Genomic DNA, 20578 nt, shown 5'->3' on the forward strand with positions numbered 1-20578 from the left:
GTATGACAACATAAACAAAGAGTATGGGCTTGGGGTGCAAATACCAAATGTAGACTAAAGGTTACAGCCCTTATAAGGGTGTCTCTAATTGCCCCAGTCAAGAATGTACACTAGTTTCTTCTGTAATTTTTCAGATATTTGCTCTGTTTAGAACTCCTTATATTAGATTTTGGGCATTTTGAAATTTGTTTTAGACTAGGAAGTAGATCATCTATTGTTAAAACATGTTTTATCACATACTGTCATTATTTTTGCCTTTAATAACCATTGTGTTGAAATGCAGGTATGAACAGAAAACTATGCTATTTTATCATTAAAATAATGTGTGCTATATTAAACTCCTAATGTATATATTATTCCCTCAATTTGGAATTGTACAATTTCATGGAAAGTCTTAACTTCTTTTTTTTTAAGGGAATAGTTTTTGTTTGTTTGTTTTTAAGTTTTTATTTATTTGTTTATTTATTTTTGGCTGTGTTGGGTCTTCGTTTCTGTGCGAGGGCCTTCTCTAGTTGCGGCAAGCGGGGGCCACTCTTCATCCTGGTGCGCGGGCCTCTCACCACCGCGGCCTCTCTTGTTGCGGAGCACAGGCTCCAGACGCGCTGGCTCAGTAATTGTAGCTCACGGGCCTAGTTGCTCCGCGGCATGTGGGCTCTTCCCAGACCAGGACTTGAACCCATGTCCCCTGCATTGGCAGGCAGATTCTCAACCACTGCGCCACCAGGGAAGCCCGAAAGTCTTAACTTTAATGAAGGTAAAAGAAAGGTATGAATGCTATGATTTATAGCCTACATTTGAGTTAATAGTTAACTCTATCTTATTATTTTGTTAATAAACAAATGTTACTGCATCATCCTGTGTCAGAAATAATAGAAATATCTTTGCAGTAGTTGGGGAATTTACATATTCATACTTTTATAACGAGGTTAAATAACGTCTTGAATGTGTGTTTCTGTATACGTATGATTGCTCTGGCTTACAAGCACATGTTACTTATAGTTCATTTTCCAAATCACGAGATATTGTTGGTGTCCACAAGTGTAGTAATTTGCATTTTTTTCAAAATTAAAATGAAATAGCAAACATGTATGTCATATTTATCCCACTTAGGGATTTTAAAAGTGTCTTAATCCCTAACAGCATTATATTCTAAGGTATTGTTCTTTGAAGTTTGTCAAAGAAGATTCTAAGATCTGCAGGAATATCACACAGTAGTATTTGAGCTTAGTTATTTGAAAAAAGCTTTAAAAACCTACATATAACCCTTTTCTCTCTTTTCCCTTATAAGGTTTAGAGACATCTGAAATGCTATAATATGTGTACTGTCTGAAATATATACATTCAGTTCGCATTTGCTGACTCCAAAAGCAAAAAAATGAAGGTGCTCTACCGATATACAGTCTTGAGAGCTATTTCTTCAGAGATCACAATGGCACTGATCCTAAAAATATTACTGTGAAATAAAACAGGGGAAGCAATTGACAGGAAGTACATGAAGATGCAATAAAATCTTGATATTTTTATGAAAAAATGATATAAAATGAAAAGTTCTGTACTAATATAAATTAAACCAAGTGTCTGGGGGAGAAAGAGGAATATTCCTGTTCCTGACATAGTGTGGTTGGACTGCAAATGGCTTTTCCAATTGCTTCTAGGAAGTCAGAAATACAACCTAGGGAAAATTCTTAGGTGTAACTTCTCAATAAACTAAGAACAATGAAACGCGGTTATATTTCTTGGCATAAATGGAGGCATGGACATAGTTCAGAGAGCGCGTCGTTGGTTTTGATTTAACAGGGGTTGTAAGCTGAACAATCATAGGACAGGAACACCTACTACTGGCCTCATATTTTTGCAGCAGAACTTTAGACGTGATTGACAGCCCTGTTCTTGTTCCATTCTTGATGGACCGGAGTCAGTGGAAGAACATGGTCATGATAGATTCCATACTCACTCCTTCCTGACAGAAAATTCCACTGACTTGCGCTCTCAACTTTACCTTTTTCATTCTTTATGTCTCTTGTTGCTTAACCACTGACAATAAGCCTTAAGAACAAAAAGAATAAATTCCTGAATTACTGTTTATTCTCATTCCTTAACTACTCACTCAACACACACACACACACACACACACACACACACGTGCACACATTTTCCTTCTCAGAGCTAGTAATTTTCCACCTCTCAACCAAGATAAAAGATATATGGATAGATATAGACATAGAGATAGAGACATAAGTGGCTAAGAACAAGCTTTTTCAGGACTCAAGTTAGGCTGCTAGATTTCCTACTAGCTAAGAGTTATGAAGTTCTTTTCAAGACTGACAGAAGAAATGTTCCTATAATAAATTCAATAATATGAAAGTTTTTCCAGTTCTATGATTAGCAGTAGAAATTTTTACAATGCATGTGCCAAATGTTTCCCTGAAAAAACCACATAAAATAATTGAGCAGAGTATTTTGTTTTGTTTTTGTTTTTGCATTCCCCAATTTGATTAACAAGAGAGTATGGTGTCTTATAATTCTTAAATCTCATAATACCACCACACATTTAAATCAGTGTCAATATTTGAATGTTATTCGTGCAATGTAAATTAATTGTATTAGTTAAAATTAAAAATTATTGAAAATCTAGAGGCATGTCCATGTAAGTGGTTTAATGTTTTGTTAGCACTAATAGCTAAACTGTCTTTCTTTCAAATAGATTTCTTTACCACATGCTGGAATCAGTATGAATTCATTAATTCATGACTTAAAAGTAAACAAATTTTTAAAAGCTCTGTTTTGTGAAACAATCCACCTATTTTCCCATTTAATTAACATTTTCTTTCATGTACTACATTCAGCACACAATACCTAAAAACACATTAAAACTCCTGATTATAAAAACATGGAACTTTAAATTGTTAATGCAAATTGGATTATTAATTTCATTTTACTTCATTTTTGTGGTATGTGTAATTTTTGTTTTGTGTTTCTAAACATTGTGCGTGATCTTATTTCCTCTTCAAATTATTACAGTTGTAAGTAAATAATTTGTACAATTGTTGAAATCTATCACCATCCCATGACAGCAGCAGAGTTTCTGTGTTTTGAAGACTGCTGTTATCACCAGCACAAAACAGTGTCTGGTACAAACACTGTTTGTTGTTTGTCTACACGAAATAAAGGTTGATTCACAGGAGATTAACACCACAAAACACATGTAGTAACTTTTAATTAGGTGAATCCTTTTGCCTACAACAGTCTCAGTTCTCAGTTTACCCTTTCTTTCTCAAGGCGTCCCTGTCTGGATGACAAAATAGTTTATCTCCCTAATCTATCTCTAAGCCATTCTGCGTTCTATGTGTTTTATATTTATCAACTCATTTAATTTTTTTTCTAAGACGTTCTTATTTATTTATTTATTTATTTATTTATTTATGGCTGTGTTGGGTCTTCGTTTCTGTGCGAGGGCTTTCTCTAGTTGGGGCAAGCGGGGGCCACTCTTCATCGCGGTGCACAGGTCTTTCACTATCGCGGCCTCTCTTGTTGTGGAGCACAGGCTCCAGACGCGCAGGCTCAATAATTGTGGCTCACGGGCCCAGTTGCTCCACAGCATGTGGGATCTTCCCAGACCAGGGCTCGAACCCGTGTCCCCTGCATTGGCAGGCAGACTCTCAACCACTGCGCCACCAGGGAAGCCCAACTCGTTTAATTTTTAACAGATCCTTCACAGCAGGGACTATTGGTATCCCTGACTAACAGGTGAGAAAGTTGTTGCAGAAGTTAGCTCATCCATACTTTTTGAACATGGAGGACCTCGGATTCAAACTCATGCTGTGTGGCACCAGAGCCCTTGCTCTTAAATCACTACACAGTGATGATCAAAATGTTTTATAGACATTACCCAGGGTACTGATGTGTAACGCCAATACAATCACAATGAAATTTTGAATTATGTTAGAACAAGAAGTGTACTAGCCACATAGAAGTGACATGTGGTTAGTCCACATGTGTGACGTGTTTCTTGCTGCCCATTCTTGTTATTCTAGCATTCCTCTAAGCTAGTGTATAATCTCCCTTATAGACTGTAAAGAAACAGTGTGTGTACATTAGCATGCCAACCTCAAGAAAGGATTGTTTAAATTTCCTCACATCTGGTACTCAAAAATATCAAGTTCAAGAAAATAAACAAATTAAAATCACCCTACCTCCAAATAGACCATGATTTCCCTAAAAAAAGTGATGTGCAAACATCAGCCTTCTAATGCCTTAGTTAGCCTGCTTTCTATATGAAAGTCTTTAAAACACACCACTTTGATATCATTTTAGACAATCTTTTTTGATGCAAAACATTCGAGAATATATGTTTTACTGGAACTTTTTGCTGAAATTATTATGAGTTGACTTTTCAGTAATTAGCTTTGATTAAAAAAATCAATTTTTTGTTGTTGGTGGTTGTGAATTATATCCAATGTTAACAGTCAGGGGCTCTGAAAGACAGTTGGAGCTTAAATCTCTGATCAAGAAAAACTGGAATTTCTAATTTTCTAATGCCATCATTCATTAAATTGAAAGTCAGCTTAAAACTAAATTATGTTAAAGGTGGTATGATAGTACCATGCTAAACGTTTGGTAATTATGTCTGATAATTCTTTATTCTAGATTTTGATTAAATAATATCCTTCATCCTTATTGCTAACATTTTATTTCATACATTCCTCTAATATTGTCTTGAAAATGGTTATAGCTCCCTCATTGTTCTTTTATCACGCTGTATATACTCGCTCCAAGCCATTTCCTTTATTTACATAGTTATGATTCTGAAGTGCCAATCTGATTTTGTATTTTCATGCTTGAACTGTACATAGCCTGAGGATAAAGTTAAAAATGCTTAGCTTGTCAGAAAATCCTTCTATGTCCTCCATTACATTTCAGTAGCTTTTTCTCTGTGTACTTATTTAGTATTGTGTACATATATCCTTTAGGATGACCATATTCTGGATTGCCCAGGATAGTCCTAATTTGTGCCTGTTTTCCAAGTTTCCTGTCTGGTTTAGCATGTCTCTTAATTTTTCTTTTTGTAAATGAAGTATTATTTTGAAATTTGTATTAAAATAGCCTCAGTGGGTTAGAAAAACATTTAAATTTTATTTTCAGTTTCTTCCAGGTAATCATCTAGTAGTAACTGAAATGCATATTCAATAAACAGAGTATCACTAGAAAATGACTGGTGATAGCTCTGCTCTCTGGATCCATTCTGAAAGCAACATAACTAATGCTTCCCTTTCAAGGTCAGTATGTAGGGCATGTTCCTAAAGCAAAATGCTTGGTTACAAATGGTTAAGGACATCTTATCCCTTGCAGTAAGAGAGAATCTTCTGTTTTGTTTCTGGCCATTTGATATATCAGCCTGCAATGCTCGGTTACAAATGGTTAAGGACATCTTACTCCTTGCAGTAAGAGACAGTCTTCTATTTTGTTTCTCTCCATTTAATACACCAGCCTGCAGTGCTATGGTTCATGGCATATCCAGCAAGATTCAAGAAACCACTAAGTCACTAGGTGGCAAGGGTTGTCAGAATCATAGGGAATTATAAATTAGGTGTAAAAATAGAAAACTATACTCACCTTATCAAAAGTAACCCTACTTGAATAATAAATTATATCGTTACTGGAACAGATTTCATTTTCTAAAAATAAGTATTTTTCCATCTTCTTGAGTCTGGGCAGATTAAGAGGCTGTTTTGACCCATAGTGTATGGCATTTCAAGGCATACATTTTACATAGTCGGGTACTTTTCTACTTTCTGGTTCTTGGAATGCTCACTCTCAGAACCCAGCCTCCATGCTGTGAGAGGTCCAAGCCACATGGAGGGGCCGCACATTGGTGTGCTTGTCAACAGCTCCAGCTAAGCTCCCAGACAGCAACTCAGTACCAAATGCCATTTTGGATTTCCAGCCCAATTGAGCCTTCAATTGATTCAGCCCCTGCCAATATCTGCTGCAATTGCATGAGAGAACCACTTACTTGAGTCAAGTCAAACAAACAAGCAAAGTAATGATGATGATGATGATGATGATAATAATAATAATAAAAATAAATTGTTTTTAACCACTAAGCTTAGGAGAAGTTTGTTACTCAACAACAAATAACCAGACTGGCTACTCTCTCTACAATAGCCCTTTCACATTTTACGTGCATTTTTGAATAAGCTTTTTTATCCATTGGGCTGTAGGTTTTGTGAGAACAATCCATGTTCAGTTTATTCATCATTTGACCCCTCCCCCAAACCTTTCCTAATTCCTGGCTCAGAGTTGGTGCTAACTGGATGTTTGTTGAACAGGTGAATAAAGAAATTATGTGGAACTTGCATGCAACTCCAGATTTTTTTTTGAAACATTTCTACCCCTTAACTCAGTGAACCATCAGTAGCATGCTTTTAAAGTTCTCTAAACACATAATATAGTCCCAGCCATGCCACTCCCATTGCCCGCATATCTTTTTTTTTCAGACTGCCTGGTGAATTCATCGCACTTTGGAAACAATAGTGTACAACTCCCTGAACATCAGTCAATGTAACCTCCTCCTTTTTAAGCGTACTGCTGCATGGTATACATAGATCCATTTTTTTAACCCAACACATTATATTTTAAATGTTTATATTGTTATATCTTGTTTACTATGTAGAGAGACAGGTACTATATTTTAATAATTTTTAATAAACAAAATTCATATTAAGGGATGAATGAATACATAAAATATCCAAAAATCATCACCTTAAGTATGTCAAGAGAGGTTCACACTACTTTAAAAGATTGTAGTAGAATGGTCCCTGAGAACTTGTCCCCAAAGACTGACACTTTATGAATCTGCTAATTAATACAATATTATTTATGTTGTTAAATATTTTAAGTTCTGTTTGGCCTCACAGTTTCACATAAAGTAAAGAAAGAGGAAAGAAAATTACTCCATTTCCATACATTTAATTTACACTTTAAGGGCTATGAAGGAGAAAGACTTTCTATTCATTTAATAGAAATGCATTATAAGTTTTTTGATCCCTTATATTAGAATTTAATTCTGAATTTCATGCAAAATGAAAAAATAATGAAAATGATCTACATACAAAGAAAAAAGTAGTAAGTTGCCTATCTCAAGATTCTGTTGCCATTTTATTTTGGAAGCATGCACTTAGAATTTTTTCTGAGGGTTTTTTTTTTTTCCCTTTTTTTAAAAAATGTTATCAATACACTTAAAACTGAATCATCATAAACAAAAAGTCAAGCTTTTCTGGATTTATTTTTTTTGTATTTTGATTTATTTTAGTGTTTCATTTAATTTTGTTTTAAACTTTTTTTTTTTCCTTTGAGATACGGCAAGAATTTGTACCGTTAACTTGAAAAAAAATAGAATGCCAGATTATTTCTCCAACAAACATGGGTTAATTTGGGATCAGCAGAGAATCATAATTCAGGGTCTGCAACCATAGTGTGCAATGTACAAGTCCCCACAGACAAGGGAAGGCAAACGCTAAAGAGGGGAAAAGGAAGTTGGGAGGACTATAGTAAACAAAGAGTCCATGGCTTTTCATTGGTTGAGTCCTTGCCAGGAAAGAAGAGGAATCCTTCTTCCTATTAGACTCCACTATTGTCACAGGGTGTGAGAGCTCCCTCTGCTGGTCTCCCAAATCTTTTTTTTTTTTTTTAACTCATTTGCGGTTTCTGCTTTTTTTTTTTTTTAATTTATTTATTTATTTTTGGCTGTGTTGGGTCTTCGTTTCTGTGCGAGGGCTTTCTCTAGTTGCGGCAAGTGGGGGCCACTCTTCATCACGGCGCGCGGGCCTCTCACTGTCGCGGCCTCTCTTGTTGTGGAGCACAGGCTCCAGACGCGCAGGCTCAGTAGTTGTGGCTCACGGGCCTAGTTGCTCCGTGGCATGTGGGATCTTCCCAGACCAGGGCTCAAACCCGTGTCCCCTGCATTAGCAGGCAGATTCTCAACCACTGCGCCACCAAGGAAGCCCCCTCCCAAATCTTTAATTGAGGTTTCTGTTTATTAATTTATTACAGTTCTTATACTGTGATAATCTTCCTGTTTAAATTTTAGTTTCTTGATGTAAACACATTAAAACTATGATGCAATCTCTGCATGTAAGTATGAATTGTTTTATGTATTAGCCAAATAAAAATTGCCATTTTAAATTTCATTAGCATGTATTGAATCTTCATTTTTTTTTCTGGACTAGACCTCAGTTATCGTATATATTCTTTATATCGTATATATTCTTTTTATCGTATATATTCTTTTATATTCTTTATATCGTATATATTCTTTTTAGAATTTTGGGATCACAGTGAAGATATACAGAGTCTTTCATGGGACTAGCTTTGCGAGTTTACATTTTAAATGATACTAGCTTTTAAGTTTTCTGTCAAGAATATGTTTTCTCAAAAAGAATCAACAATATGCAAACAACTCTATTATGTTAAATCATACATTATGTTACTGGGGACAACAAAAAAGCTCTAATACAAACATCTAAGGACTAGCTAAAAACATTATATAAAGGGAATTATTCTTTATGGGCGGACTATTTGTTAAAATATAGCGTCTGTTAAAGTATGTTTCTTTCGATTTCTTGTATAAATAAGTATAATTTCCAAGTTCAAGATATTTTATTACTAATAAAATAACCCACTTAGAAAACAAAACTGCTGCTTTATTTTGGATAATAAACATAGCTGGAATCTGAGCAACATCTTCAGAGACATCTGCTTTTGTCTAGTTTGTTACATTTTTGTACCTGAGACAGAAAGCATTAGTTTATTGTAAATGAGTATGCTGCATTATAGGAAATTATAGCCCTTTCAATGGCCAGAAATTCCAAAATACTGGAGAAAATGGAATGCTTTTATCAGGAAATATTAATGATAAGACAAATGAATTATGAACAAAAATTTAGGAAAAACATGTTCCAAATAAAAATATACATATGCTAAAATATAACACATGATAATATCTCAGAAGTTCATACAAGGTGACCATTTATAAGTAACTGTATCCATGGAAGCTATTTAGTTGGAAATAAGCAAAACAAAACTAAGAAAAATCCCTGAATTTATTTTGTTTTAATCTATCGTTTCTTATAACCTTAGGGGAATTGTGTCATCAAGCTTTAAGGAAACTTTAGTAATATTTTAATCAATTCAGGGTATACAATGAAATGAATGAGATTTACTTTTATCAAAACCAAAAGTAAATTTTTAAGTTTTATTTATTTATGACAGTTTATGCCTAATATGAGTCAACTTATAATTATTTTACTGTACTACATAAAATGCTTTGATATATTTCACAGGCATTTACTAAGGACCTACTATAGTCTAAGCATATATATTTTCATTCAATGACATTTAATTAGCACCTAATATGAATCAGGAAATGTTCTAGTTCCTTAGGATACAGCTATGAACAAAGCATGCACACACAAACACACACACACACACACACAAAACTGCCTTCATGTCACATATTTTCTAATGAAGGAAGGCAGACAAATAATAAGTAAAATATATAGGATGCCAGATATTAATAAGTATATGAAGCTAATAAGGATGAGAGGGTACAGTAAAATGGATTTACTTACTACTCATTGAGATTCAGGAGATTTAGAAGCTGTGAATAAAGAGCATCCCAGAAACCCTGAGTTTCTTGTGATAGACAGAAATAAATGGCATGATGAATGACATAGTTTCATCTGAATTTCTCAGATGAAATTCAGTCTGAAACTTTGAAGGAGGTGGGAGGGTAGAATATTTCCAGGACGTCTAGAGTTTGAGGCCCCCTCTTCTGACAGTGGTGACTCAGAAGCAAGGGAAATGATGGTTCTTCCCTGACTCGTACTGATGGAGGCATGAATACAAAGGAAGGTAGCTGTATAGAACGGCAATATAATAATAATAAAACTAGATCCCTATGGTTCAAAAGTACAGTAGACAAAGATTTCAAATAGTAATCTATCCTCCAGTATAAAAATAAGTAAAGTAAACTTTCATGATATAATAAGAGAACACAAACAGAGGAAAAAAGAAGTGTTCCTAGGGATGTTTGGAAGATTTCAAAGAGAAGGCAATGCTTGAGGTGGACCTCTGTAGATGTCTAGTCATTAGTCAACAAGATGAAGGCAATTCCCAGAGGGAAGAACAGAGAGTCATAGAAGCCTGAGATATCCTGATTTGTTCTCTAAAAAAGAACTCTTGATGACTATGGTAAGTGACAGAGGGAGGGCCTAAGTTTTAGGAGGAGGCTGCAGTATGTCCCATATTCTACATACCCCAGGGTCTGGCAAAAGGGTTTTATTCACTGCAGTTTACTGTTATTTCAAACCCTTAATCTTTTTTTATCTTGTAACCTCTTCAAGATTTATGTCTTTCCTGCTATGCATACCAGTCACCCCGGGGAGAAAAGGTATAAGGCATCTCAATTAAAGGACAGGGATGGATTTTAGTGAAGACATTGAAATTTAAAAAGCCAAAGAAAATTTCTTTCAACGGCCACATTGTATGGGTATACATTAATTTTGGAATGTTGATATTACTCAAAACAAATAGGAAATTCTGATTTTCGAGTTGTCTTTCAAGTCAACTTACAAACCAGACCAAACTTTGTTCATTCAATTGTTCATTCTTTCATTCATTCTGTTCTTCGACAAAACATTTGTGAAGCCTTCTATCTGCAAACATGATGCTTCTTGCTAAGTGTCTGTCAGTAAAATGGAGCTATTGTTCTCCTTTGAGCTGGAAAATAAAAAACATTTATGTCTCTCAAGTAAGATGCTCTCTTCGTCTATGTGTTCTTGTCATCAGTATACTTCCTGGAAAACCGTTCCTCAGCCCAACCCTACCCTTTCCCCCAAACTCTCAATGAATCTAACCTCATCAGAGTGGATAGCACATTTTACTGTATTTACTTATATAACATTTTTGATTGTTCTAATTCTGTAAACTCTTTTAGAAAGCATTCAGTGCCTCCAGTTTTAATCTGTCTGATTATACCAGGAAGCACAGTGATTTTGATACTATCTGTCTTCAAAAGCTGTGGAAAATGCTTTTATTTGTGATAGGTTGTGTGATTTAATAATCCATAACAAATTAAAAAATACATAAAGGTATTTGCATTCCAGGCAAAACTTCCTCAGGAGGCTACCACCATCATCCCCCACTCCCTCCCCAAGCCCTTGGTTTTGTTAGTCTGGGCAAGTCCCAACTTTCCCTAAGGTTTCTATGAATTCCCACAGAGTTTCGGAATCTCCTTTTATTTCCAGTCCTAGAGTTTCCATCTGCTATCTCTCCTTTCTCTGTCATTTAGTTGAATAACTCATCCTCTCTTTATTATTTTATGTAAGAATAGTTTCACCAAACATTTTGTTATTTAAAAGTTTTTAATAAAAGAGATTAGTCAAAATGCACACTTTTTGAATCTTTGTCCTTGTTTTTGGACTATCAAGGAATCATCACAGATTTCTTTTAAAATAAATTATCAAATGAACTAGAAATATATATATTTAATTTTCTCTATATTTTTATGTAATTGAGAAAGTGGGGAAATAAGAACCAAGCAGTTATTAATGAAAGAGTTCTTACAAAAGGGCCAGAAAATAATGATCATAGTATATTTACATCTATGAACTCAAATATAATTTGGAAGATAGATGTTATAATATATATTAATGTACTTTAGCACCTATTATGGACTGAGATGTGCTCCCCCAAATTCATATGTTGAAGTTCTAACCTTACCCAGTAGTTCAAAATATGACTATATTTGGAGACAAAACTTTTAAAATGTAGTTAAGTTAAAATGAGACCATTAGGGTACATCCTAATCCAATCTGACCAGTCTTTTTATAAGAAGAGAATAGAACAGAGAGACTCCAGAGGCCTGAGTACACAGAGGGACAACTGTGTATGTTGCAGCTTATACAGTAAAGATGCTACAAAGGCTGACCACGTGCATCAAGAGAGAGGCCTGAGAGGAAGCCAGCCATGCTGGCACCCTGACCTTGGACTTCTAGCCTCCAGAACTGTTAGAAAATAAATTTCTATTGTTTAAGCCATTCAGTTTGTAGTTATTTTTTTTTAATGGCAGCCCTAACAAACTAATACACCATATAAATTGTTTTTTTCTCTAAAGGTATATGTGCTAAAATCACAGTTTATCCATGGACTATTTTCAAAAATCTTTGCAGAAGAGGAGAGGTAAGTCAAGTTAAATATTTCCAAGTATAATCCAAATACATTTGTATGAAAAAAATATAATTTGATAGAAAATGTTCAGTCTTTATTAGCTATCCAGTTTTTGTAATGATTGTAGACCATGAGTTAAAACTATATGAGGTTTAATTATTTATTACTGAATATTGGTTTTCTAAATTTAAAAAATTGTGGCAATTAGTTTTCTTATTTGCCGCTAGGATTAATATTTCCATTAATATATAAAGAAAAGTGGCACCTATATTTAAAAGTTTGAAGGACATTTGGGTATTGGAGTCAATAATTTATATTTGTAAAATTTTATTGAAAAAGGATGGGGAGAATAACTGTTTTTAGAACGATAGATTCTAAAGAAATGATATTTTTATTCTTTATAATAGTAACAGTTCTTTTTTCCAATATACCTTTTGAATTAACAGAATTCATACAGGTCCTTGTACTAATTTCCTATTTCTATTACAACAGATTACCACAAAGTGACTTATAACAACACAAATTTATTATTCTACCGTTCTCTGGTTCAGAAGTACAAAATCAGTCTTAGTAGGCGAACATCAAGGTGCTGGCAGTGCTGTGATCTTTTTTGGAAACTCTAGGGGAGAATTTTTCTTGTCTTTTCTAGCTTCTACAAGATACCTGCTTTCTTTGGCTCATGGCCCTACATCAATCCAATCTCCGCTTCCATTGTCACATCTCCCTTTCTCCCTCTGTTTCTGTCATCACATCACCTCTTCAAAGAGCACTCTGTGTGATTGAATACTCCGGCATTTTTACACTTTGGAGACACTATCTAAAAGTTAAGTGTCTCTTAAGATAACACTTTTCTGACAGTAAATCTTTTCATTTTAGAGGCCTTGGCAATTTGAATAGGCTCACAATTTCCCAAATCATTAAAGTCTGGTTCCTTTCTGCTTAACAGTTCTTCCCTCAATTCCTCTCTTTCCTCTAGAATTGTATTCTAAGCAGTAAGAAGAAACAATACATCTTCAACACTTTACTAGGAAATCTCATCTAAATACACAAGTTCATTACCGAAATGTTCTGCTTTCCACATATCCTTACCATGCAATTCAACTAAGTTTTCTGCCACTGTATAACAAGGATCACCTTTCCTCCAGTTTCCAGTAACATTTTCCTCATTTCTTCTTGAACCCTCACTTCCAAAAGTCTTGATAAGATGATTTAGGTATTCTGTATGATGAAACAGGTTTTCTCTATCATGCTCAATTCCTTCTGAGCCCTCACTCACAATGCCTTTAATGTCTGTATTTCTACTAGTAATCTGATCAAATAAATCCAGGATTATCAAAATTATTCTATCCTCCATCAACTTCCAAATCCTGAAGCTGTTTCCATATTTTCAGGAATTCTTTTGGTGCAGTACTCCACTCTAGGTACCAAAATCTGTATCAGTCAGGGCTCAACCAGAGAAACCAAACCAATAAGAGAAATATATTGAGAGATCTATTGCAAAAAAACTGGCTTCTTTCTGTAGAGGCCAAATAGTTAGGCTGAATGGGAATATGTTAGTGTCACTGCTCCCGAATCTTTTAAATGATAGTGCTAATCTCTGCAGTCCTTCCAGGAATGCAGTATTGCTTTGGGTTACTGTTTTTGTAGGGAGAGGCTGTTCTAATGGCTTGCACTTGAGCTCTCGTACCATAAAAGCCCAGAAAGGATTACTTTTTAATTGGGCAAAAATGGCTTTACAAATGAACATGAACTTGTACCTAAAAGCCTATGAATGCCAGAATTTTATCCCAGATGTTATTTTGAGTCACCAAAAAATAGTAAAAAGTATAGTAAAAAGTGTATCTTGTCACAGTGTGAAAATGAACTAGATTCAAATCACAAAATTATTAGTCCCTCTCTACCTTTCCTTTCCTACCATAAAATCCCCAAAAGAGGTCAGAGAATCATGTGGGAATTATGCTAGTTGCTGTATATGTCTATTCCAGTTATACATTCTGTAACTGAAGAAATATCATACGTTAGGCTCATGGGATTCACTGAACCCACTGTGAGATGGACCTGAGCTAAAACTCTATTGAGCACCTGACCTCCATAAACCCCTTCTCTGACTGGTGGACCACAATAACTTCTGAGGTGTCCTGGAATTAGTGTCATTTCGGTGCCAGTGTTCAGGAAGCCCTAAAAAGTCTGATTTCCCAATGTAAAATTGCCCTGGCAAATTGTCATATGTCCCTCTGGAGAATACTGGGAGAAATATAAATAGTATAAACATTTACCAGTGTTGCAAGTTTCTTTTTCAAGTGGGCTCAGCCTCCCCTTCATTCAAGGGATTCTAGGTCTGTAAACTGGCCCAAGTCTGAGAATTTATTGAGGGTCTATGATTCTCCGTTTTGGTGATTCACGTTAGAATTCTGCTCACATAACCTAGAACTCTTCTGCCTGTATGAATCAAGTAAGAGATTAGTGAACTGTTCACCTGCTTATTTTCTAAAAATACTATGATCAATTAGCTGTTTTCTTTAAATCTGTCCCTATCCCTACACTGGCTTCTCCAAATGTTAAGTGCCTGACTTTTTTTTTTTTTTTTTTTTTTTGTGGATGAGAGCCTCGACCAAAGGCCAGGGGTGACCTTGTGTAGTACAGAATATGATCTTGCCAAAGAGAAGATCTGGTCTTTGCAGAGAAATCAGTTTTAGAGAATGACAGTGGATTATTATAAACTTAAACAGGTGGTGGCTCCAGTTGCAGCTGCTGTTTCAGATTTGTTTTATTGCTTGAGCAGATTTACCTACCCATACTCTGATTGGGATATGCAACTAGTGATCTGAAGTTTTTTTTTTTCTTGGTAACTGCTTGTAAAGACCAGCAGAAGCAGTTTGCTTTCAGCTGGCTTGAGCAGTAATCCTACCTCAAGAGTACATCAGCTCTCAAGCCCTACATCACAGTTTAGTACACAAGGAAATTGATCACCTCTTTTTTTCCACAAGATATCATGCTGGTCCATTACATGGATGACATCGTGCTGATTGGACATAGTGAGCTAGAAGTAGCAACTACTCTAGACATATTGGTAAGACATTTGTGTATCAGAGGATATGAAATAAACTTAACTAACCTTCAGAGCCCTTACACTTGAATGAAATTTTTAGGGACCAACATATTTTTCTAGAGTGAAGGATAAGCTATTGCATTAGATCCCCTATTCCAACTGAAGTAGAGACACATAAGTCTAGTTGGGATGCTTTGGATTTTGGAGGCAACATATTCCTCATGTGTGTTTGCCACTGTGGCTCATTTACCTAGTGACCTGAAAGACTGATAGTTTTTTTTTGTTTTTAATTAATTTATTTATTTATTTGTTTATTTTTGGCTGCATTGGGTCTTCGTTGCGGCAAGCAGGGGCTACTCTTCGTTGTGGTGCGCAGGCTTCTCATTGCAGTGGCTTCTCTTGGTGTGGAGCACTGGCTCTAGGCATGCGGGCTTCAGTAGTTGTGGCACACAGGCTCAGTAGCTGTGGCTCGTGGGCTCTAGAGCGCAGGCTCAGTAGTTGTGGCGCATGGACTTAGTTGCTCCTCGGCATGTGAGATCTTCCCGGACCAGGGGTCGAACCCGTGTCCCCTGCATTGGCAGGTGAATTCTTAACCACTGCGCCACCAGGGAAACCCAAGACTAATAGTTTTGAGTGGGGCCCAGAATATGAAAAAGCTCTACAGCAGGTCACCTCGCTACCATGTATCCTTAGTTGCCCATTTGGTATAGATATCACAGTGTACGGATTTATTTAATGCAAAAGAAATGAGATCTAACAAGCTCATGCGAATATCTAAAAGAAAAACAGGAAATTTTAATATGCATTTTTTGGGGAAAGTTAAGAACAATATCAACAATTATGTATTCTTGAGCCATGGGAAACAAGTTTAAGAGCCACATAGGTTTTAGCCAATTATTTAATCCAATATAAGTTCATATTAACAGTGCAATAAGCCCTTGATTATTTCTAGTTTTATATTTTTTGTATGTTCACATTTAATAGTTTAATCAACATCCTCCCTCAAGGTTATTACCATGAGAGAATATTAAGCCCTTTAATTGCATTTTATTGCCTCTCACTGAGCTGGCAACATTGAAGATGGCTTGGCAGATTAATCATATATTTTTTTTTCTTCATAAAACAGTTGAGGGCAAAAATTTTAATCTAGCCTATTTTTCCCCTGGTTTGATTTCATTTGGTTAGTATATCTAGCAGAAACCATTAAAAGCAAATAGGGTCATTATCTATTAGTTAGACACAGGGTAAGTAATATATCGTACAATCAGATAATTGCAGAGAATAATTTTTTCAGTTCTATAATTGGGAGAATGATTATCATGCAATATATGGAAATATATTGTTAACATTTTATCTCTGATACAGAATTGGTATCCCCTTCAATAAAAGGTTTGTGAAAGATTTAGAAGATAAATTAACTTCTGTTAAGCACTCTGTGCCCAAATAGCAAATAAAATAGTTTAAAACCTTTGTCAAAGATCGTATTACACAGTTATTGGCAATTATTAATGTGTAATTCATGGCAAAGTGTAATGGTCAAAATATTTAACCTAAGGTACAGTAAAATTTGGTGATTTTGTTTTTGCTTTAAATTGTGTATTGACTTACTTGTACATAAAGTATTTGTGTAATCAGACGTTATGGGATTTTTTACTGCTTTATTACCTAAGTGTATTGTTCAATCAAAAAAACATATATCTTAGGGCCCTTGTTGACAGGAATTCCAAGCCCTTCATGCTGAAATTCCTCTTCATATTTTCTCCTCCTGCCCTTAGTAAAAGAGAGAGGAGCCAGTCAGCAGTTTTTATCTTTTCTCAGTTCATTTTCTCTTTTCACTTTATCTAAGCTGGGTCGATATTATGCACATGCATAATGTTTTGACTATTCTGAATATAAGGAGAGAATTATTCAGCAAACGTAAATATTGTAGAATTTTGTGTGAGGTACACATTTTGAAATCTCTGACTACATTTACAAATTAGAAGTGAGAAAATATAAACTACAGAAAATTGAATGGAGAGAGATATGAAGTTTCTTTGCACCAGAGTCATTTCTCAATAATGTAAAATACAAGCAAGGTTAATTCACCTTTATATTTCAGTAAATCAAGAAGATTAAAGTTTGAAAATTATGTGTGTTTGTTAAAAAAATTACACTACGCTTTAAGTTCACCTTCACATTAAAATCTATCATGTAGTTATTAGAGAAGGTATTTTTATGAATGAGAAAATAACTTAGTTTTTCATAGATAAAGTGTTATTTATCCTTCTCATTGTTGTACTAAGAGATTTTTTAAAAGGTTATTATGTTATCTGGTAAATTCAATTCATGTTCATCAAACAAGCAATAGTCATTCATTGAGCACTGGGGGTCTGAAGGCATATATTGCCCAGTAGATATGGTCAGGTAATTGTCACGATAATAACTGCAATAATGAAATCTCAGTGGCATACCACACACACAAAAAAACTTTAGGGGGCTTCCCTGGTGGCGCAGTGGTTGAGAATCTGCCTGCCAATGCAGGGGACACGGGTTCGAGCCCTGGTCTGGGAGGATCCCACATGCCGCGGAGCAGCTGGGCCCGTGAGCCACAGCTACTGAGCCTGCGCGTCTGGAGCCTCTGCTCCGCAACAAGAGAGGCTGCAATGGTGAGAGACCCGCACACCGCGATGAAGAGTGGCCCCCACTTGCCGCAACTGGGGAAAGCCCTGGCACGGAAGCGAAAACCCAACACAGCCAAAAATAAATAAATAAATAAATTAAAAAAAAAAAAAAAAAATTTATATTCTTCATGTGCTAATGCAATACAGATCAGCTGGGAGATTTTATATCATGCACCTGGTCATTCAGTGACCTAAGCTCCTTTGCCGGTAAAACCAAGATTAAGACAGTAAAAATCAACAATGTGATAAAACATATCACAGTTTAAATTATATATAGCATATAGTTAAAATCACTTTATGATCAGAATTTACCATTTTATAGCCATAATTATTTCTCCTCATTAAATCTTTGCAAACAGATTAGATAATAGAACAATCAGAGGGAAAAATCAGAACACTTTTTAAAGATTAAATTTTCATTATTTTGACTAGCAATTATTACTTATCAATACTGGAAAGTTAAATCACCATTCAGATATATCACTTATTCCTTATGATGCAAAAACTCCACTAACTTATTCTTTAAGCCATCTTTTGAAGACTCTATAATGAGTTCCATATTTCTCAGATCAAAATTAGGTATATTCATGTACATCAATGTGCAGCGTGGGGAACACAGCCACTAATAATGTGATATCTTTGTATGGTGACAGGTGGTAACTAGACTTATTGTAGTGATCATTTGTAGTGTATAGAGATATTAAATCACTATGTTGTGTACCAGGAAGTAGATAGAAAATGAAAGAAAGAATGAAAGGAAGGAAACAAGGAAACAAGGAAGGAAGGGCGGGAGGGAGGGAGGAAAACAATCAGGTATATTCAGACATGTTACACATTCTCTGCAATGTTTACTAGTTTTTCTCATTTTTTTTGCATTCAGTTTAGACTTTGTTTAGCTCAAAAATATGCCTGTCACACATCAGTGTGTATAGTTGGCCACATTTATTTGACTGCTCCCATTTCCCTGCGTGGCCATTGCCTATCCATGCTGGCTTTAATATCACTCAGGCCCTTTATACCACCCTGCAATATGTAACTTACTGCCTCTTGTCACTCCATCATTAACCAATATGGTGACTTTATGTTAATTAAAGCACTTTACTGGTTTTGCAAGGAAGAGTTTCTAATAGCTATGTGTACCCATGTTGACTACAATGAGAATAGTACCCTCTGAAGTGGCAAGAAGCACAACATGCACAGTCATACTTGCACTAGCTCCACCGATGTCCTTCTGGATTCCCATTTGATATGCATATGCATATATTTCTCCACTAAATTAATCAATATTTAAAAAGTTGTACTAATTCTTCCCTTTCTTTAAATAGACGGAAACAGCTTACTGTATGCACAGGCTCAGAGAATTTATAAACGGCCAAAGCTTGCTATTCTCAATTTGAGATTTTAAATGATTAAATGTAAGTGAAATTAGTGAAGTGTTACAATATATCCTTTAAGTTAAGGACTTTTGTTAAGGGATTGAGATGGTAGATCCGTGAGACAAAGTTTTATATTACAAGACCTGTATCTGACATAAACTGCAAACTGATATAAAATTAGAAGTTTGAAAAATATCTCCATATCTAAGCTCCAGTTCCTATGACTGTATTATACCAGATGGAAATATGGATCTCTGTATATTTAAGAGTGAGAAAGAAGTAGTACACTTTCTTAGTTGTTAGTTTTTAATACTAACTCATCTCTCTTCCTATCTCTAGAGAGCTATCAATTTAATGTAAAGACTAAGTATAGGACAAATTTAATAACAGAGAAATTAGGTTCTAGGTTACCAGACAGCTGCATATCATATTTAAAATATATATTTTATAGTATAAACACTTTGAATAAGCAAACATTCATGTTACTGAATTCAAATATTGTAGCTACCTATGAGGTGCTCCATCCCTAACTTATCTCTGTTGGATGAAGATGTCTGTCAAGGTGGTCTGATAATTTGTGTTTTAATAAATTTTGCAGATGATTCATATGCTCAAAAATTTTTTAAATCAAATTTTTAAAAATATAATTTACATGGACTAAAATGCACACATTTTAGGTCTGCAGTTCACCAGTGATGGATATTTGGGTTGTTACCAATTGGAAGTTACTATGAATTTAAGCTTCAGTGAACATCAGCATACATGTTTTTGTCTAGCCATATCTTTTCATATCTTTTGGTTAAATACCTAGGAGTAAGAGTGTTGCTACATGTGGTAAATATATGTTAATTTGATAAGGAGCTACCAAATAATTTCCAAAAATAATTATACCTTATCATATCACTGCCTGGAATGTAAGAAACTTTCTGTTACTCCACATACTTGTCAACACTTGAAATAGTCAGACTTTTAATTTTTTGCCTTTTTAGTGCATGTATAGTATTCTAGTCCATTTGGGCTTAAATAACAAACATTTATTTTGAGAGCCTACATCCTAGATCATTGATGGCCTTCTTCTCACTGTGTCCTCACATGACAGAAAAAGGGCAAGAGAGATCTTTGGAGTCTCTTTTATAAGGACACTAAACCCATTCATGAAGACCCCCCCTCAGCACCTAATCACCTCCAAAAGGCCTTACTTCCTAATACCATCACATTGGGGGTTAGCATTTCAACATATGAACTTCAGGGGGACACAAACA

Source organism: Balaenoptera acutorostrata, chromosome 2 (assembly GCF_949987535.1).
Source record: "Balaenoptera acutorostrata chromosome 2, mBalAcu1.1, whole genome shotgun sequence".
Taxonomy (NCBI): domain Eukaryota; kingdom Metazoa; phylum Chordata; class Mammalia; order Artiodactyla; family Balaenopteridae; genus Balaenoptera; species Balaenoptera acutorostrata.